Source organism: Mustela nivalis, assembly GCF_964662115.1.
Source record: "Mustela nivalis genome assembly, chromosome: 1".
Classification (NCBI taxonomy): Eukaryota; Metazoa; Chordata; class Mammalia; order Carnivora; family Mustelidae; genus Mustela; species Mustela nivalis.
The window spans coordinates 63,155,134-63,176,968 of record NC_139020.1 but is presented as its reverse complement, the minus strand read 5'-3'; the positions used below and the strand labels follow the sequence as shown (position 1 = coordinate 63,176,968).

Genomic DNA, 21,835 nt, shown 5'->3' with positions numbered 1-21,835 from the left:
ACGGATGTGGTATGAAGATAATCGTGTCCTTTTTATAAATAAGGAAACTGAAGCACCCAGTCAAAGCTAATGTAACCCTTCTGTGGAGATTGGGTAAAAGTAGCATGTAGATGAGTGGTTTCCAAATACAACCTCATGACGACATTTTCACTGGTCAATGGCAAAATCATAAATATGAGGATAGCTATTTATGGCAGCTTAAGATAAATTCTGTCCTATGTAACTTCCTAAAGTGCCACCTGCACTCTATTATTATGAAATTATAGAAATTACAGATGATGACTGCTCTATATTTGGTTGGAAAAAGAAATAATAGCCATATTGTTTTTATTCTTGCTTTTAATATGAGGTCTGGTGAGAGTAATCTCCTCGTGTGTTTGCTTTCCTTAGGTGTGTTCTCTAGGACATGGAGTAGGGTATTTCGACATCGGGATTTCCTTCTATGCTCACAAACCATTGGCAGTCAGAGGGCAGGATAAGTAATCATTTATTCCACTTGAACTTGTCGAAAGATGCTCAATACAAAAACACCAGATCCTGACAGTTTTAAAGCCCCATTGCTGGTTCAGAGTCCTGTCTGTCACTTATCTTAAGCTTCTATGGAAAATAAAGATCAAAGATCTCTGAAGCAGTGTTTAGTGTCATAGCTATTTCTGGAAGAGACAGTTTTTTTTTTTCCCCACCCACTAAATCCCTTGCACTTTATTATCATCTGAGTCTGTGTCGTGTGATTTTCTTGAGGTTCTTGGATATCTAAGTGCAGGCAGATTGGTGATAGTGAAGAATAAATCTTTTTGGCTGGAACCTCAGGAAATAGCTTCTAGTCATAGATTCTTCTACCTCTTCTGTGGAGTGACACTTCGCAAGTCATCTTCTGTGTCTGGGAAATAAAAACTTCAGTAGTAATAATACGTAAAATAGATATTTTTTGTCTCATGCAATATTCTATCCTAATGTTTTACAGAGATCAAATCCTTTTCTCTTTTGATAACCCTTGAGGTTGAAATCTATCTGATTTTATTGAAATATAAGTATAATACACCCCAGACAGGTTAAATAATTTGCTTGTCAGCATGACTAACAAATTCCTATGGAAAGGTCTGAACCAAGAGTCCAGCTCCAAGTGTATTTTTCATCCTCAAAATGCACTGCCTCAAGGAGAAAGAACTATAAGAACTGTGTACTTAGGACAGTGTAGCCTTATTCTGCTAATATATTCAGAACATATCCAGAATTCTCTTTGTAGAATCTCCTCTAGGTGCATTCATTTAAATATGTTAAGTGATGGTAAAACTGTTTTGTGGGCATAGAGTTAACATTTGCAAATGATCAGTGTCAAAATTGAAGACATTGTCAACTGGAAAAAAGCTCTAGCAGGGTGCTCTAAAAACGTGTTTGACTTTGGAAGATATTATTTGAAATAAAGGCATAATCTCATAAACTATGTTGAAAAGGGAACAGCTCACTGGATATTTTGTCTTTCATTAGAAAATCTGTCACACTAGCTATTGTTTATGTGATAATGGATCCCTCCCAACTTTTTGTTTTGCAACTTTAAATTATTTTTATTAACATACAATGTATTATTTGCCCCAGGGGTACAGGTCTGTGAATCATCAGGCTTACCCACTTCACAGCACTCACCATAGCACATACCCTCCCCAATGTCCATAACCCAGCCACCCTATCTCTACCCCCTACCCCACAGCAACTCTCAGTTTGTTTCTTGTGTTCAAGAGTTTTTCATGTTTTGTCTCCCTCCTGATACCATCTTGTTTAATTTTTTTCCTTCCCTTCCCCCTATGGCCCCTTACTCTGCCTCTCAAATTCCTCATATCAGAGAGATCATATGATAATTCTCTTTCTCTGACTGACTTATTTTGCTCAGCATAATACCCTCTAGTTTCATCCACATCATTGCAAATGGCAAGATTTCATTTCTTTGATGGCTGCATAGTATTCCACTGTATTACAGTGTATAGTATTACACTGTATCACTGTAAAGGAGATACACCATATCTCCTTTATCCATTCATCTGTTGATGGACATCTAAGTTCCTTCCATATTTGGCTATTGTAGACATTGCTGCTATAAACATTCAGATGCATGTTTCCCTTTGGATCACTATATTTGTATCTTTAGGGTAAATACTCAGTAGTGCGATTGCTGGGTTGTAGAGTAGCTCTATTTTCAATTTCTATTTTTGAGGAACCTACATACTGTTTTCCAGAGTGACTGCACCAGCTTGCAGTCATACACCAACAGTGTATGAGGGTTCCCCTTCCTCTGCGTCCTCACCAACATCTATCATTTCCTGACTTGTTAATTTTAGCCATTCTGACTGGCGTGAGGTGGTATCTCATTGTGGTTTTAATTTGTATTTCCCTGATGCCGAGTGATGTGGAGAACTTTTTCATGTCTCTGTTGGCCATCTGGTTGTCTTCTTGCAGAAATGTCTGTTCATGTCTTCTGCCCATTTCTTGATTGGATTATTTGTTCTTTGGGTATTGAGTTTGATAAGTTCTTTATAATTTTGGATACTAGCCCTTTATCTGATATGTCATTTGCAAATATCTTCTCCCATTTTGTCAGTTGTCTTTTGGTTTTGTGGACTGTTTCCTCTGCTGTGCAAAAGCTTTTGATCTCGATGAAGTCCCAATTGTTCATTTTTGCTCTTGCTTCCCTTGCCTTTGGCATTGTTTCTAAAAAGAAGTTGCAGTGGCTGAGGATGAAGAGGTTGCTGCCTGTGTTCTCCTCAAGGATTTTGATGGATTCCTGTTGCACACTGAGGTCTTTCATCCATTTTGAGTCTATTTTTGTGTGTGGTGTAAGGAAATGGTCCAGTTTCACTTTTCTACATGTGGCTGCCCAATTTTCCCAACACCATTTGTTGAAGAGATTGTCTCTTTTTCCATTGGACATTCCTTCCTGCTTTGTCAAATATTAGTTGACCATAGAATTGAAGGTTTATTTCTGGCCTCTCTATTCTGTTCCATTGATCTATGTGACTGTTTTTGTGCCAGTGCCAGACTGTCTTGATGCTTACAGCTTTGTAATAGAGCTTGAAGTCTGGAATTGTGATGCCACCAATTTTGGCTTTCTTTTTCAATATTCCTCTATTTGCGGTCTTTTTGGTTCCATTTTTAGGATTATTTTAGGATTTTAGGATTTGGGGATTATTTGTTTTATTTCTTGGAAAAAATTTGATGATATTTTAATAGGGATTGAATTAAATGTGTGGATTGCTTTAGGTAGCATAGACATTTTCACAATATTTGTTCTTCCGATCAATGAGCTCGGAACGTTTTTCCATTTCTTTGTGTCTTCCTCAGTTTCTTTCATGAGTACTTTATAGTTTTCTGAGTATAGATTCTTTGCCTCTTTAGTTAGGTTTATTCCTAGGTATCGTTGTATTGGGTGCAATTGTAAATGGGATAGAATCCTTAATTTCTCTCTCTCTCTCTCTCTCTCTCTTTTTTTTTTTTTTTTTTTTTTTTTTTTTTGCTGTTGGTATATAGAAATGCAACTTATTTCTGAGCACTGATTTTATATCCTGACACTTAACTGAATTCCTTTGTGGGTTCTGGCAGTTTTGGAGTGGAGTCTTTTGGGTTTTCCACATAAAATATCATATTGTCTGCAAAGAGTGAGAGTGTGATTTCTTCTTTGCTGATTCGGATGCCTTTAATTTCTTTTTGTTGTCTGACTGCCAAGGCTAGGACTTCTAGTACTATGTTGAATAGCAGTGGTGATAGTGGACGCCCCTGCCGTATTCCTGACCTCAGGAGAAAAGCTCTCAGTTTTTCCCATTGATAATGACATTCATATTGTTTTTCATAGATGGCTTTGATGGTATTGAGGTATGTATCTTCTGTCCCTACACTGTGAGGAGTTTTGATCAAGAAAGGATGCTGTAGATTGTGAAATGCTTTTTTAGCATCTATTGAGAGTATTATATGGTTCTTGTTCTTTCTTTTATATTAGTGTATTGTATCATATTGGTTGATTTGTGGATGTTGAGCCATCCTTGCAGCCCAGGAATAAATCCCACTTGGTCATCATAAATAATCCTTTTAATGTACTGTTGGATCCTATTGGCTAGTATTTTGATGAGAATTTTTGCATTGTATTGCCTATAAGGTGACTATTACTGTATATTTTCTCTGTTCCTTTCTAGTGTGTTCCTTTTAGGCTCTTTCTTTGCATCGAGGACCCCTTTCAATATTTCCTGTAGGGTTGGTTTAATGTTTGCAAATTCTTTTAAATTTTGTTTGTCCTGGAAGGTTTTTATCTCTCTTTCTATTTTCAATTGTAGCCTAGCTGGATATAGTATTCTTGGCTGCATATTTTTCTCATTTAGTGCTCTGAATATATCATGCCATTCATTTCTGGCTTGCCAGGTCTCTGTGGATAAGCCTGCTGCCAATCTAATATTTCTATCATTGTATGTTAGAGACTTCTTGTCCTGAGGTGCTTCTAGGGTTTTCTCTTTGTCACTAAGACTTTTAAGTTTTACTATTAGATGGCAGGGTGTGGACCTATCTTTATTGATTTTTGTTAGGGGTTCTTGGTGCCTCTTGGATTTTGATACTTGTTCTTTTTCCCATATTAGGAAAATTCTTTATTATAATTTGCTCTAATATACTTTCTTCCCCTCTTTCTCTTTCTTCTTCTTTTTGGATACCAGTTATTCTAATATTGTTGCATTTTATGGTGTCACTTATCTCTCAAATTCTCATCTCATGATCCAGTAGTTGTTTGTCTCTCTTTTGCTCAGCTTTTTTTTTTTTTTTAAGATTTTTTTATTCCTTTGACAGACAGAGATCACAAGTAGGCAGAGAGGCAGGCAGAGAGAGAGGAAGGGAAGCAGGCTCCCCGTTGAGCAGAGAGCCCGATGCAGGGCTTGATCTCAGGACCCTGGGATCATGACCTTAGCCAATGTCAGAGGCTTTAACCCACTGAGCCACCCAGGTGCCCCCTTTTGCTCAGCTTCTTTATTCTCCATCATTTCATCTTCTTTATCACTAATTCTCTTTTCTGCCTCATTTATCCTAGCAGTAAGAGCCTCCATTTTTTATTGTACCTCATTAATAGCTTTTTTGATTTCAACTTGGTTGGATTTTAATTCTTTTATTTCTCCAGAATGGGATTTTATTTGTTCAGAAAGAGATTTTCTAGTATCTTCCATGCTTGTTTTGAGCTCAGCTATCACCTTGCTAATCGTCATTCTGAATTCTAGATCTGACATTTTATGAATGCCCATATTGATTAGGTCCCTAGCCTTTGGTACTGCCTCCTTTTTTTTTTTTTTTTTTTTGGTGAGTTTTTTCATCTTTTCATTTTATGCAGTTAAGAACATATGAATGAGAGAGTAAAATACTAAAAGGGTGGCAAAGACCCCAGAAAAATGTATGCTAACCAAATCAGAAGAGACCTCAAACTGGGGGGAAAGCAATTAAAAAAAATAAAAAATATATATATTAGACTGGTGAATAGAACAGAGCCACACACTTGATTTTGTATATATTCTGGAATCTTAGAAGAAACTACCTCCCAAAATTTAGAGAAAGAAAAGCTTATATACATACACAAAAATAAGGGTAAACACAATGAAGGGTTGAAATATGATCGTAAAGATGAAAAGTAAAACAATTCTAAAAAAGGAACTGATAAGTTGGTTGGAAAAAAAAAAAGAAGAAAGAATGTGATTAGTCTAGAGCTAGATTTAGGGTCTATTTTTTTCTATTAGTAGAAATTATATCCCAAAATTTAAAGAAAAAACCCTATATGTATGCAAAAAATAATGTTAAATATAATGAAGGGATAAAATATGAATATAACAAGGAAAATTTAAAAAGATTTTTTAAAAAGCTATTGATAAGATACAATAGTTGAAAATCATTAAAAGAGGAAAGAGGAAAAGTTTAAAAAATAGAGTAAGAAAAAAATAAAATTAATGAAATTTAATTTTGCAAGACTAATGTCTCATGGGAAAAAAGCCATGAATTGTATGCATTACTTTCCCTAGCTCTGGAGTTCCGCAGTTCTCTTTGATTAGTAAACTTGGTCTTGGGTGGATGTTCTTGCTGAATTTCTTGTGGTGGAGGGGGGGCTGTTGCCATGATTCTCAAATGTATTTGCCTGAGGTGGAATTGCACTGCCCTTTCCAGGGGCCAAGCTAAGTAATCTGCTCGGGTTCACTCTCAATAGCTTTTGTTCCCTGAATGCTTTCTGTAGAGTTTTGGAGGAGGGAATGAAGATGGTGGCCTCCCAGTCTCCAGACTGGAGTAGGTGAGAGCTGGGGCCCCACTCCTCTCCTTCAGAGAAAAGCAGTCAATCCCTCCTGTCTCCCTGGTCTCCAGTAGTCTCTGTGGTCACCCGCCCTGTGACTGAGTGTTTCTGTCTCTGGTGCACAGCCCCGTTTGGAGTGTCCAAACCCAGCAGATTCCTGCCACAAGCTTCTGTGCTGCTCCTCCCAGAGGAGGAAGGAGAGGCTCTCTCTGGATCTATCCCTTGCGGGGTCCCATCTCAAAGAGCAGTGGTCTGACTGTGCCTTGTATCACAGTTTAAGGTAACCCACTCCTCCCCTGAGAGCTGTCTCTGTAGCTGGCTTCCCTGCTCTGATATTTGGCAGCTCTGCCACACTCAGATACCCCTGGTCTTTCTGTTATCCAGCAGGTCCTGAGACCACACTGTCCCTGTAAGGGCTCTACCCCCACTTAACCTCTGGAGTGATGTCCCTCAGTGGAGCAGACTTCTAAACATTCTGTTTTTGTGCTCTGTTGCTCCACTGCACTTGCTGGGACGTTGCCCCTCTCCCTGCAGTTTATCTTCCTGTTGCTTTGGATTTACCTCTCTACACTTCCTACCTTCCCGAAAGTGGTGGATTTTCTGTTCCTAGAATTGCTGCTTTTCTTCCCTTCTATCTCCTGTTGACTTCGTTGGTGTTCAGAATAGTTTGATAACTATCTAGCTGAACTCCTGGGACCTAATGCTAGTGCAGTTTCCTACTCCTCCACCATCTTGCTTCCTCTTACAAATGGCCCCAACTTGTTCTTTTTTTTTTTTTTTTAAGATCTTATTTATTTATTTGTCAGACAGAGATCACAAGTAGGCAGAGAGGCAGGCAGAGTGAGAGAGAGGGAAGCAGACTCCCCGCTGAGCAGAGAGCCCAGTGTGGGACTCGATCCCAGGACCCTGAGATCATGACCTGAGCTGAAGGCAGCGGCTTAATCCACTGAGCCACCCAGGCGCCCCCTGCAACTTGTTCTTAATGAAGAGTCTCCTCTTCTCATGAACAGAGACCCATGTGACCTCCAAAGGTGGGGCTTTCCTTAGTAGCAGTGCTTCTGTGTAAGCAGGGTTAACATTTCTGACTGTACTTTCAGATGGCCTCACTTAAGTTGCTGGGAAATCCAAATGGGTGCAAAAAAGTAATTTCTATAAAAGAAGACTACATAGTAAGCACAATTTTCTGTAGTCTATTTGCTAATGATGCATAAAGGTAGTCTGATAGAGCCACTCATTTTGATTGCAGTAACTAGAGGTCCAGAGCAAGTGTATCACTTCTCAGTTCTTTTTCTCTGAAACACTGGATGAGAAATAAGTTTTACATGATATTTCAGAGAAAATCATGATAGTTCGTATGAATTGTCTCTTGTATATGACAAAGCAAACTCATAAGTGTCCGTATGAGGCAGATAAATAGCCCCTTCTTTTCATTCTGGCTCCTGAGGCTCAGAAAGGTGAACTGACACTTTCAAAGACACACAGTAGATGAATTCCAGACCAGGAAACAGAAGTCAACACTTAAATTGTTATTCAAGCAGTGGATACAATTGATCTCCTTTCAAATCAAAGGATGTAGGGTCACCACATTACTAGCATTTTCTATAGACATTATGTGAATCACCATATGCAGATATGTCCCTATCAGAAAATGTACCTCACTTGTTGCTTGATGGTAGAAGATGAGAATCAATCATGTGTTTTCAGAAAAAGGGACTCTAAGAATGAAGTCTGAACCAGTTATTTTCAGGCTGATTTGAAATTACTGATAGGAAGTCAAAAAGACAGATAAATCTTCAATTCAGAGAGAGCAGGACCAACTTGTTTCTTGACCCAGATGACGAATCATTTTTCACCCTCACCTGTGACACAAACTACTCACTTTCTAGCTGCTCATTTCCCTTCTCTGTATTCTGTCTGCACAGTAGCACCAGCTGACACGTAGAAAAGAAACGAAGAGAAAGAGAACAAGTTGGCAGGGAGTCAATATATTTCAGTGTTTTATTACTACAAATGCTAGTAGCATTTAGTTGGTGAGTCTGAGGAGAGAATGAGTATTTCTAAAGTGACTCGGTTATCAGTGGAAATGATTAAAGGCAGAACAAAAAATCTATGGATTAATTAGCAGGTCAATGGTGGTTGAGTAGTTAATACTAAATTACATGGTTTGCATGCAAGAGAAAGGATTAATCTTTGATATTCTCCAGCTTGGTTGACTTGTGTGTTAAAATTCCATGTCAGTGAGGAGAGATTCCCATTGATTGGTTGATAGGTAATGAGATCAGAAAAGATAGTCCCTGGATTTCCTTCAATTCTTCAAACTCAAGGTTTAATCTTGTTTTCTGTCAGTGATACATCCTTCTTGCTATAGCTACTGACAGTGAGATTTGAAGACCTGATTAATAATAAATAAAGAAAGCAGAGCTAACAATACTATGGGAGACGAGAAAAATCAGGATCAGCAAATGACATGTATTTGGGTGCCAAAAGGTACATATACATTCTTGGAGAGGTAAGGGCCAGTAAACAATTTATTTTTTGGAATAGATAGAGGATGGAGCGTTGGGAAGTTTGAAGATGAAGGGAAGCAACAGAATCACCAAGGGACCCACTGTTTCATTAACCATTTAATACATATTTATGGAGATGGACATGTGCCGCTCCACATATATGTACCTTTTGTATATTTATAATTTTATATGCACTTACCTTATATATGTGTGTGTGTATTTAATCTGTTTATTTATGTAGATAAATTCTAGTGGGAGGGCAGAGATACAAAAATATAAATTAACTAAAGGTTACTTAAGTGAAAAGTGCTAGAAATAAAAGAAAATGTAGAGCTAGCTAAGAGACTGGGAGTTCAAAGTGGTGGTTGGGGTCAGGTGTCAGTATGAAATAGGGGTAGTCAGGGTAAGTCTCTTTGAAAAATTAACATTTCAGCAAAGGTTTGAAGGGAATGAGAATCTTGTCATACAAATAGCTAGGGGGAAACTGGCCCAATAAGAGGTAAAAGCCAATGCAAATACCTGAAAGTGGTAGGTGGCTGGGGATTAATAGCAGAGTAAGGAAGCCAGTGTGGTTGGAATGGAATGGGCAAAGCCGGGGAGGGGTGTTATGGAGATAGTAGAAAATCAAAATTCCTGATTGGCCTTTATCAGAAGCTCGGTTTGGAGGACTGAGCCACAGTTCTGCGATTCTCTTCCCAATCCGGGAACAAAGAAGGGGCAAGACATTTATGATGACTCCAGTGAGAGATAATGTTTCAGTAACATAATGTGTGTGATTAATCAGAAGGAAAAAAAAATTATCGTTGGGACTTTTCACGTAAATGCAGTGAAAAGCAAACAACCAGGAGAGACATTTATGCAAACAAGGGAACTCTACTCTAGGAATTGGGAGCCAACTAGATTGCACTAATGTGCATAATAATCATAAACTGTCATAGTGCTTTTGCTTTAGGTCTGTATCTAGGCAGACAATGCCTAATACATTTTATCTCATTTACAAATAACTTTTATGTCCACTAAAATGTTGTTTTCATTTCAATTAATAATTGAGCCAAAAATACATTTATGAAACAGAACTTTTGCTGTTGGCTATTGGACCTAGGAGAAGAAAACACAGGGAGGTTTTCCTGGATAGAACTCAATATAACATAAGCAGATGTTTGAAGGTATCGATAATCAACTATGTCACATAATCTCTTTCATTTCCATTTTGAATGAAAGGAAATGAGATTAGGGTATGAAAGATTCACATTAAAGCTACAGCAGTTGGCTGAGCTATTTTGGGGGCTCTGTTGGCCTCAAATTCATCTACTTCTGGGGCACCTGGCTGGCTCAGTTGGAAAAGCATGTAACTCTTGTATCTTGGGGTCATGAGTTTGAGCCCCACATTGGCTATAGAGATTATCTGAATGAATTAATGAATGAAGGGAGAAATGGTTAAAACATTAAAAAAGTAACTTCATCTTCTTCTGTAAAACGTCCTTTTCCAGCAGGAGTTGGAATAAGCAGCTAAAGCCTCTTCTTACTATAAGGATCAGGTGTGTGTGCTGGCAATTTTATTTCATGTAAACAAGATATTATTGCATTGCATGTTTTGGGACCATATAGGTCCATTCCAAAGGTATATATATGCTGCTTGGTTATAATCAGTTTTCTCAAGAATGATTTGTCATCTCCAATAGGTATGGTTTCAGAAATAATGTGGAACTGCTATTGTAGCTTTGGTTTTGGATTGGTGCTCACATTTCACACTGTAGATAATGTCCGTTTCTTTGTCTGGCTCTCTTGTGTTTATTGGCTTGCTATTCCTCTTTGAATTCAGACAGGATCTGTAATGTACCATTTTGGACAAGAGAAAGGGCAATATTTCTCACTCAACCTTTTCAGATGACTAATGAGCAATAATTACTTGATCCTAAAAGCCACTTCCTTAGGTCAGCTAAACTTTTGCTGCTGCAGCCAATAAGTATTCCCACATATGATCTGTCTGGTGAGATACTGTGTTATGGGAAAGAGTAAAAGCTAGGTGAGGATACTTGCTCTTCTCTTACCATTTCTGCAAGGGTTCATCTCCCTTGAGGATACAAGGCCACTTAATAAAATCTCCTGACTAAATTTAGGAAAAGGATTCTTTTCCTTGCTACTAGAGAATTATACCACCTAATGACGAAGAGATTATTAAACTACAATTATCTCCCCACCATCTCAAGGTCGAAAACATGCTCTTTCAGCCTTGAAATCTTAGTCATGTCTTTGATCAGCGAACTAAAAAATATTTAAGGTGTCAAATAAGATGAATAAGACAGAAGTGGCTACTTTTAGTCTACTAAGTCATGGAAGTTTCTATGCAGAGCCATTCTGAATAATGTGGGTGATACTTTTTCCTAGAACTGGGGCAGCTCTTCATCCCCAAGAGCTGTACCCTCCTTGAAGCCACCAGGGTAATTAAGTGAGGCAGTTATCTCATAAAATTGTGAGATTTAGTAATAAAATTTGGGGAGAACATGATGGCCCTGTACTGCCTACTAGCACCTTAAGAATAGGCAGCACAGTAAACATTCATCACAGCTAAGTGAGATTTTGTTTGGTTTGGGGTATTTTTTGGCAAAAGTTTCTATTTGCTTAGCCACCTTTCTTCACATGGCAACATCTTGGCAATTGTTCATAGGTTTTCCCTTCATAGTGCCATAACGACCTGTGTATAACGTTAAGCAGTGGGAGCAGGGCCGTTCTCAGAAGACATGGGAGAGATTAACCTGCATCAATTACAGTTTCCTCCACTTTAATCGTGTTTGTTTCCAAGTTTTTATCCAGACAGTCTGTGGATTTTTAATAAGCCTAGCTAAGATGCACTCACCAGTCCACATTTGAAAGAACTTTTCTGGGTCAGGAACTCCTAAGTTGCTTCTGTGAAAAATACTGTTGAGCACCTCTGGTGTTTTTCTCAAAAAGTAAAAAACAAACAAAAAAACCCCACCCAAAACCAAAACCAACCAAATAAACAAAAAGCATAGTAAGGAATTTTACTGCTGAGTATCTAACTATACTCCATTCGTAAAAACAGATTATAATTTCTTCAAAGATCAGGGGATTTGTAGGATGTCATCAGAATATAAAACACATTTTAGAAAACCATGTGAAATATGGGCCAAGGTGGATTTACCAGGTACTCTGTCCTCACCACTTTTGCTGCCGTTCTCTTTCCAAGCTTCTCTAGCACCAGTGGGTCCACAACACGTCTGTGTCAGTGGTAGGGCAGCCATCTTTTGTGTCTCCTACCCTAAGGTTTTCGTTATGCCATCTCAGAAAACTGATGAGCTATAAGGAGGATGATAGAACGAGCCAAAGAGTCATATGAACTTCTCAGTCTTTTGAAATGCATTAGATCAGAGAGAGGGCAAGAATTGCTCTCATTGTCATTTACAATCACACTGAGCTAAGATGGAGGGGGTGTGAACACCACCTATATGTCAAATGACTGGTAGAGTGGTTCCCCAACAATAATAATTAAACTAATAATAAGATAGTAATGATGATAATGTGGTATTGCTGGCTGTGGTTTCCTCTGCACATTCCTCCCCAAAACCAGTCTCATTAAGGGTGTGCTTGGAGTTTGAGAGGGGATTGGAAATAGATGCTGAAGAGAAATTTCCAAAAATAACACAATTGTGTGAATGTCTTCAAGATTTTGTGTTAGGCATATTTCATGAATTAGTAACATTAATAAGCCTGTTACTTCAAAGAAATTTATTACATGGAATACATTCAAAGCAACTTCTTTCTCTCCTTACTCTGCTCTTATAAATTACTTCTGTCGACTTAAGAGAAATGGTGTTTTCCTGAAAAGGTGACTAAGTACCTTACCAACACTAACACTCTGTTGAAGTAATCACTACCAATACTTTTAGGTTGAAAATAAATCATTTGAATAACTGAGTGCATTTCATTTCCAATCAAGTTCCTAAAATTCAACAATATTCTTGAGTGCCTATTATAAGCAAGACATTGTGCTATGCCCATGGGAATTCGAAGATGGGCAAGGTTTGTCCCCAAGTCTCAAGCAACACATGATCAAGTAGATGGGAAGAGCAGTACACAAATAACAAATCATTTTAATGAAAAACAATAGTCTAATTGATCTCTGGCACCTAGAGACTGATGACATCACTAATTTCATTTAAGTCACCAAACAGTGGCAGAGTATAGGATTGGTTGATTGATATTTATTTAAATGATATGCTGAGAAGTAATAAGCATGATGGTCTCTTTAATTACCAATCTCCTGAGCAATTTTTCTTTTTCACTTCGGATTAATTTCCATTCTTGAATGAAAAATATACCTCTCTACTACAGTTTGCTTGAATGAAATTGGGTGTGTTGGCAAGTTGGATTCTTCCCTGGATTGGCTGTTGTATGTGAACATGTACGCATGTGTTTGTGACTTTATTACAGAACCTTCTAATAGAAACACCCTCTTGTTTTTGATTCCCTTACTGAACTGTATTGGCATTACTAAATGGCACTGCAAAGCAATAAGGATACACTACTAGGAGACACACACTGGCACCTTTATAAAAGTACACCCCTTTCTCTAACCCTTTCTGAGAATTGCATATGCATGTATTGTGTATATTCTGTATATATGTTAATAACTTACATTTTAGTAGCACTTTACAGTTTACAGAGTGCTTTCACTCATAGCACACTTGAATTGTACTACCTTGTATTGATCAAGCTAGAAACATTGTTATCTGTTTTATTAGTACCTCCCTTTTACATGTATATACAGCTTATCTCCAGATTAAGTCAATTCTGTTATAAACACAATCTTCACACTCTTCTCCATCTTCTTGTCCACCGTCTTTGGCTAACCTTGCTCTAATTTCTTGCGTGGCCTAATGCTTCAACCTCAGACTGTGTGCCTACCTCTACTCTACATTTGCCCCATGATTATCCATTTCTCTGTAAGCATCCAGGATATGCAAACTTGATTATGATGCTCCTCTGTTTAAAACATTTCCCTAGATACCAGTTGCTCATAAAATAAATCCAAAATCCTGATCTCTGTCTGTTGTATCCTATTTTATTCAAACCTTCCTTTTCTCTAGGTTTATCTCTTCACTACAACACTTTCACAGCTATGTAGTATTATTATTTCAAATCATTTAAAAATGCCACAGCTGAACCATTAAAAAAAAAAAAAATATGGCAGTTGTTCCAAACTAAAATGGGCCAGATTTTTAATTTCTTTCTTTGCCTTCATACATACTTCTTTCACCTGTATATATTTCCTCCTTTTCTTTACATGGACATTTTCACCTCATCATTCAGATTTGAGTCTGGATTAAAAATTCACCTTGGGAAGATTTATCTGACCACATCATCCTCTGTTCTATCCTGAATTAGAGATTCCCAGCTTTAAATTCGTATACGAATCAAACTTAATGCATAACATTTTAATTCTCCCATCTTTCTGTATTCTCCCATTATACGTAAACTCCATAAAGGCATGGGACAGGCTTCTTTTGATCACAGATGTTATCTCGAGGTTCAGTACAATACCTAGCTTTTGGTAAGCCTTTAATAAGCAATTGGTGAATAAAAAATAATTAACCTAAAAAAATACCATGCATGAGATATTTCCATCAACTCATTTAGTTCAACAAAGGGCAGTATTTCCTGATTTTGATACATACTGCAGTTGTTTATGGTGCATTCAATGGAGGAAGTTGAGAGAAGGTTCCACAAGGCACTATATACAAATTTGTGCTTGCCTAGGTGCTTCTGGTATTTTTTAAAATAAAAAGTTAAAAGAGGGTGATTTAGAAAGGCCAGATATGGTAACTTCCATTTATATCCAAGAAAAGCAAAGATTATAGAGTAAGGTCATTTGTAGGAGATTGTTATTCACCATGTGATTTGGACACTGTTGAGGAGAGCCACTCTGAGGTTTTTGACTTCTTCTGGATCTTCAGGTGGACTTAGCACCAAGTACCATGTTTGGTCCCTTGGTGATCAACTGAATGTTCAATTGAATTGACTGTTCAAAAATTGAATGTTCTGGCCCAGAGCTTCTGTATTTGTGATTTGTTTTCTAACCTGAAAAGCTGTGCGAGAAAGAAATAGGACAGTACCTTTAGGTTCTCTCCCTAAAACCATTGATTCTGAAGTCACCCAAGGCAGTCAGCTCCCTGTACTTATCTTATGTTCTGACTTGAGCTCCCTTTGCTTATTATTTATTTCGTGTCTTCATTCACCAGTATTTATGAAATTTTCCATATCTCAGATCATGCTCTGAAAACTCTGAAAAAAAATGTAGAAAATGATGAAATGATGCAGATTCTCCTCTCAAGAGAACTCATATTCTAGCAGATGGCATTTAAGTGAAAAGTTAACGATAGAGTAGTGCTGTAACTCCTGTTTTAGCAGTAAATGCAGAATGCTAGGCACAAAGAAGAAAAGATTTAGTTTGGCCTTGAAACATATATAAATGCTTATTAAAGGAGGTTATTTCTAAGCAGAATGCTGCAGATTGGACAGCCAGGATAGCAGGACTTAATGGCAGAGTGGGGTGGGAGAGGAGTTGAAAGAAACGGGATCATGCACAGAAAGTTAGAGTCAGGGGGGATCAAGACTGGAAAGAAACTCTCAAGGAACAGGTATGCATGCCTCTAACCCAAATAGCACTGACACCTGGCTTTGCATTCTGAAAAAAATATCAAGATATTTTCTCACTTCTCCCACCTGAGACACTGACAGACCAAGATATGAAGGGGGGTGGGCCTTGTTATTCTCCATTGACAAAGAGAAGCATCATGTCTCCATCGTGTCCCTGTGAACTTGGGTGCCGTGCGAGAGGCTGATGCTCTTTCCTGAAGGGTGAAGAGACTGTGAAGAGGGAGGAAAAGGGAAGCAAGGAACAGACACAACTTTTAGATTCCAAAGAATTCTATTAAATTTTTCTTTTTTTTGTCTTTTTTTTAGGTAAGTGAAACTGATTTTTACAACAGAACTGTGATTGCCAGTCTGAATCAGCACATGATTTTCTCCACTGACTATACCACAAGTGACATCTCCATACTTTCCATCACTTCTACGTGATTTGTGAGTTTTTACCTAGAAGTGCAGATAACAATCCAGAATTAAGACATATTTAAATGGTTATATTTATATCTCCATAAAATGTTTAGTTACACCTTTCTTTAAGGTAAGTGAACCCTATTCAAGGCGTGATTTTACACAAAGCAGCACTGAGGGGAATATTATTCTCTTCACAACAATATCCACAGGGAATTTTTCTCAAGGCATACTCCCCTAATGTATTTTTCTTCACTTGATTTGCACTAAGTAACTTTTTGAGGGAATCTTCAGGTAAGTGTCTTTTATTATTTGAGATACATCTCTCTTTCTTTATGGATACTTCTGTCTTGTTCCTTTTTTCCATGAAAGGTAGTCTTGGCAATATGGAACTAGGTAGATTTTTGGTGTGCTCTAAAGTCTAAAATATTGAAGTCCATTATCCAAGTCTACTTGGAGGTTGGAGTTTTAGACTTGAAGAAAAGGGGCTCTTAGCAGTGCAGTGTACAGTAGGATCTACTTGGCAAGATGGGAAATAAATGGTAAAAAGAGGGAAAAGAATACATGGGAGTTATTAAATATTTGAACAGTGACTGCTTCTTGAAAATTGGCAGCAACTCTTCCTGGCCTCTGGCCTGGGCTTGGACCTTCTTTTGGCTTTTTGCGCTTAGCAATTCTTTCATTCCTTATCTTGCTTTCCAAATTTACTCTTCGTTTTCTGCTCAGACTGCACTGACTATGCTGTATTTGGCTATTTGCATTTACTGAGGGGATCTTAGTTGTTCCAATGGACTGACTTCTGTATGGCTTGTGTGTAATTTGGTACAGGTACCTCTGCACTCTACAGGGAGATGACACACCTCTTTATTCATAATAATTATCCTAGCTGATGGAGCTCATCAAGCCAGCCCCTCGGCTCTCTTGATGGGGACAGATTTTCTAAGGTGCTGCTGATTCTCTGTTTGAATCTTGTCATCAATATCCATGTGTGAAATTAATTACAAAGCACAATGGAATGGTTTTGCAGCAAAAGACTGAACAGCTTTACTTGAAGGTCACTGTTGGAATTGGCCTTCTGTGATACATTATTATAAACTAAACATTTTATTTTGTTTCATTGTTAGTTGAGTACCTCATTCAATGGTCTGGGATTGTATGTCAAAATGGGTCTTGCTATAGATGGAAAATGTAGGATGCAAGTATTGCTGTACATTGTGTAGCTTTTAATTTCTGAAGTGGAAAGGTCCAAAGTACCTCTGTCTTAAGGAAAAAAAAGGAAAAATAGATTTAAATGGGTATAATGGTGAAGTGTTGGTGAATTTTGATTTCACAGATAATAAATGATATTAAGATGATGATAATGATGGTAACAGTAACGATATTTTAGGCCTGGACATCTCAGTGTCATAGCTTCTTTGAGCCACTGGTTTTGCTGTGTCTTTACCATTTACAGGTAAATGTGGATAACAGCCTAACATATAATTTTCATTTCCAAACTCCTAATACTTCTTATAAAAACATCCAAAGTAGCAAATGATTGTATTAGTAGATATTAGTTGCAAATTCTCAGTAGAAGAGATTCAATTGTGATTGAGTCATGGCCAAACCAGCTATATTCCAATGAGGTAACACCTGGGTTATGACCCCTGGAATCTCAGCTGGGCTTCTCTCCTTGCCATCTGGGCAAGCAAACCAATGAATGGAAAAAGGATGTGCCCAGAATGGAAGTGATGAGGTTCTTGAGGCATTCACTTCTTACCATTTTTTTACAGAGCTATGACTTTCTTACTAAGATTCATCTCTATATTTTCGCCATGTTCCTACCTCCACTGTTGGCAAGGGTAGTCACAATAATAGCTAACATTTATCTTGTGCCTTCTCTTTGTCAGACACCATTCTAAGTGTTTCCCTTATGTTAATTCATTTAATCTTCACAACAAATGCATGAGCTAGGTACGATTATGGATCTCATTTTTTAGTCAGGAATCTTAAACGTAAAGAATTTGAGTACTCCAACCAAAATATTTGATTTCTCCGTCTTTGCTGTAAGCCACTATGTAGACTTACCAAAGGACTGCATGATTTGGAATTTCCTTACCTTTTGACTCACCTACTTTGGTGATAAAATTTTTATTATCAGTATCATCATGGTCACTGTCACTTCTAACCTTCTTCTAAGCTTTATATTCCAGGTGACATAGATAGATTATCTTATTTAACTTCCACAATAACCAAAGACTGTACCTTTTTTTTTTTTTTTTTCATTTTGTGGTTGAAGAAACCAACACTCACAGAAATGACTCTATAATTGTTACATGTAGTGTATGCAGTGACTAGTCAGGTGGCGTATGATGGTGGTGCGGGAACTTGTGTGTTTCAGAGATGTGTTTTTTGTGCGATCTCCTAGCCTGAAGTGGTATCCCTTTAGAGAATAGCTCTGTGACAGAGCTTAGGTCCATGCAGTCCAGGGAAGTAATGACAAGAGGTGCTAGGTTTTGTGCAACTGATGACGATTTGATTATGCTGAATAAGCTTCCGTTGGGTGACTGTATAGAGCTATCCATTTCATTCTATATGTTCATGTCATGCATGTCTGTGCTAAGACATATCTGTAATTTGGGAGCATCTTCAGCATCACCTTGTTTGACTTCAATCATCTCTTCTTCACGGCAATCCCAAATGGGATAGTAGCACAGAAGACTGAAAAAATATTCCCATATTCACTACCACCCTTATAAACCCTCATCATCTTCTTAAAAAAAAAATCCATGTGGAAACCTTCAAGGAATCTAAATTTGGATTCATAAGATCTACTTTCACAAAATACTGTTTTCCAGTTAGTGTCTGTATAACTCTGAACTGTATCTGTGAGTACACAACTCTGAGACTCTAAAACCTATGCTGGTCCCTTACACATTTGTTGGAATGAGTGTATAAAATCACTTCTTGAAGTAGGTTTTTGTCAGGTCATGGGGGTGCAGGCTGAGATCATAAAAAGGCCCTGGGTGCCTGGGGGAGTTTGGGAGCCAGGGGTTGTTGTACTGGAAAGAAAAGGAGAGAAGGGGACTATATAATGAGGTAGAAAGTATTTTGCCTACTACACAGTTTACCCTGGAGCCAACTCTGTATATGGTTTCTGTCATACTTTTTGTCTTTTTGAGTAAGGAGAAGGTTTCTGGTAATAATGGTCTGCTTTCAGAAAGTACATGTATGATGAAATTGTCTGCCCCGGGCTACTGGTATTGATTGTTTTCAGGAAAATGTGTGATGAGCTAGGAATGCATCTTAGCACACATTATATTCTCTTTGTCAAACTGGGTTTATTTTTCTCTGTTCTGCTGACTTTTTAGAGGTCAAGGTAGGGATGGAGATATGACAGAACACATAATAAAGTAGAGGGGTGTATGTGTTTTCATAGTTGTAAGACTGAAAAACAAAAGCCTCCAACTAATACCATAATGTAAAACTGCACTGTGGTAAATACATATTGGTTATTTTGATGGGTTTTGTCATTTCCTCTCATACTAGAGACTGAAGGAACTCCATAGAAACCACACCTAACAATCATGTGGAAATACTCAACCTAAATCTGGAGTAGTTTGATGTGTGATACTCTTAAGGATCGGAAGAGAAGAATTTCCAGTTGTCCTGTGTCCTTATGAAGTAGAATAATGATAAAGTGGTTACACATGGAAATATATTCTGTGAAACTCTTTTATTGATCTGAACATACTCAATTGATTTCTTGAAAAATTTTTTTTATAAATAAACACAGAAACACATGATTTTCCCCTAATATTGAAGTGATTAATACCTGAGACTTTGCTGAGGGGTCATATGTTTTACATACTCTTCACTGATAAAATAGGTCAGATACACTTCATTTAGTAGATATCTGTCAGGTTGAGATCCAGAACTGAACCAAATACTTTGAACACTGTCTGGCCAGGGCAACTCAAAATTTGTGTAGTGGGTAGATGACTGCCTCAGGATTCAGTAGCAGGTTTTGTGTTTTTTCTTCAGATGAAGAAATTTTTTAACTATACCTCAAGTTAGGTTACAGAAGACCGTGGTCTAGGTTGATACATAGATGTACATTGCAGTTAGATGGCCTCCATTCATAACCTGATTGTCCACTTACCAATTAGGTGGCTCTGGGCAAATTACCTCTTTATTGTGGGGATTAAGAAATTAATTCATAGAAATCACTCAGGGTATTCTCTGGCCAATAGTAAGTGCTCAAGAAATATTAGTTCTTATAATTAGGCCCCAAGCAGGATTCTAAAAGAAATTCTCACATACTTTTCAGGGTCTTTCTTATCATCACTGTTAGCACTAATGCCATCATCATTCTATAGGAAAAGTAGTTCCTCTGGGGCCTTTCTGCTTCTGACAGTGGAGATGACTCTATAGATTAATTATGGAGCTTTGCTTCTGCGAGGCACCACATTTTTAACATTCATATTTCTTCCTGAAGGAAAAGAAATATTTTTGACTTGCGTTTTTAAACTATAATATTTAACTGCTGGTTTGCACAATTAATCAAGTGTTTTCATAATCTGGTTACTGTCTTGGACTTGTAGAATTTCAAATTAGGAAGGCTAGAATTATAAACTACTTTTGTATATCCTCACTGGGCCATATATGTACAAGGAAGTAAAAAATAAATGGAATAACTTAGATTGCTGAAGGGAAAAAAATGCACAATTCAAAATTTCTTCAATTATTTGGCTCCTTTAGGTTTAAGGTTTATTATGAATTATTTGTCTTTGCAAATATATATCATGCAAGTAAGAATCTTAGACTTAAAAGCTTTCAGGTCATGGTGCCTGGGTGGCTCAGTCAGTTCAGCATTTGCCTTCGGCTCAGGTCATGATCCCAGGGTCCTGGGATGGAGCACAGTATTGAGCTCCTCAATGGAGGGCCTGCTTCTCCCTCTGCACTCCTCCCACAACTCACGCTCTCTCTTAAATGAATAAATAAATAAACTCTTTTTTTAAAAAAGCAGTAAAAGATCTCAGGTCATCTGAACCCAGACTTAAGTGCTATTGAACCTGGTGTGGCATCTTGTGTTCAGCCTGTGTTGGGATACCTGTCTCACTTCCAAAATTGTCCACATTCTTTCTTTGGATGAGTCAGTTAGAAAATCCTTTCTTCTTTAGATAAATGTTCTCCCTTCTGGTAATATCCATCTTCAGTCCTTCACTTCCTCCATGAGACCATCAAGCCTAGCTTTAGAATCCTGTTCCAAAATATTGAATATATTTCTCCCTTTCCAAGTTTGATGTGTTTCTTTTTTGCCAAATTATTTAGTGAATTCTACTGATCTTCAATATACCATGTAATTAATGTGTTTTGTTTGAGAACCCCAAAGAACCAGATAGCCCATGCCCCTACGCCTGCAAAAGAATGCAGTCTTAGCATTTTCACAGGGACAGAGGTAGACATGCTGCTTCAAGTCCCCTAGCAGCATTCTGATCCAATTTTGATAGGGCAAAGTTATCCCAGGGCAAATAGATACAGATGTTGCCTTTTTCAGAAAAGTATCACAGGACTGCATTTCTTTTGAAATTAGTTTTATTTCTTGGCGTAAGGTAGTAACCTTTTATTCTCTTGAGAAAACTTTTTCCTGAAGAGCCTCTGGTTTGGATCTTGATTTCCAATTATAAAAACAAAAACTGAAGGAAAGAAAAGAGAGAGTCAAATAAGGGAGTGGAAGGAAAGAGAAAGAGAAGGTGGAAAGGGGGAGTGGGATAGGGGAAAAAGACGTGAGCCATATTTATGATATGGAACTGATCTAAATCTGTAATTCAGAGAGTAAAAAGGTTTGCACAAAGAACTTCCCAGATTTATAATAGCAACCTAAGAATTTTATACATGGTGAATACTGTTCTAAAGATTGTTATTTATATATGTGTATTATGTCATATACATTATAATTATATAGCATGAGTGTGTT

At 37.7% G+C, this 21,835-nt stretch overlaps 1 long non-coding RNA gene across 1 annotated transcript in view; it reads left to right on the top strand.

The window, feature by feature from the left end:
- The first annotated feature begins 3,464 nt into the window (after positions 1–3,464).
- Positions 3,465–21,835, top strand: part of LOC309853516 — a 174,429-nt gene continuing 156,058 nt past the window's right edge. Inside the window, exon 1 of the long non-coding RNA XR_014305772.1 lies at positions 3,465–3,507. This is a non-coding gene — a long non-coding RNA (uncharacterized lncRNA). The remainder of the gene's footprint in view (positions 3,508–21,835) is intronic.